Raw genomic sequence first — 588 nt, forward strand, 5'->3', positions numbered from 1 at the left:
AGTCCTTGACCTCTGTCAAGTACAAACCATGGTGCAGACTTCTGTTCATGCTATACATGGGATAGGATTCAATATTAACTCAATGTTGTTATAGTTTATTTTGTAAAACATGAGATCTTTTCATCATCAATTGGTCACTATTTCATCAAGTGCTGAAAAAAATATTTTTTTTACAGCCACTCCAGGCTCCGTTGTGTAAAATGTAATGGTAGATCCATCCGAGGGGGGTTTAAGATATTAATGTCAGAGTCTAGTGAGAGAGGAGGGGGCCCACATAGAGACTGCACGCAGGCTTCCTCCTCTTTTCTAGAGCAGTAGACTCTGGTGCTGTACTAAAGTCTACTGCACATGCACAGGTCTTCAAAAACATGGCACCCAATCCACATTTTCGGTGACTTCTCTCCTGCGCATGTACAAATCTCTGGGGAAATGGTGGCCATCCCATTTTCTCGCTGATTTCTGCAGCACATACACAGGATTCCAGAGAAGATAATATAATATATGGGTGCACCCATTATAAGTAAGGGTAAAGGCTGTAAAAGTCCAAGTGTGTGTGTGTTAGAGATGAGCGGGTTCGGTTTCCAGGAA

This window comes from Taudactylus pleione, unplaced genomic scaffold (genome assembly GCF_031769625.1).
Source record: "Taudactylus pleione unplaced genomic scaffold, aTauple2 ptg001536l, whole genome shotgun sequence".
Taxonomy (NCBI): Eukaryota; Metazoa; Chordata; class Amphibia; order Anura; family Myobatrachidae; genus Taudactylus; species Taudactylus pleione.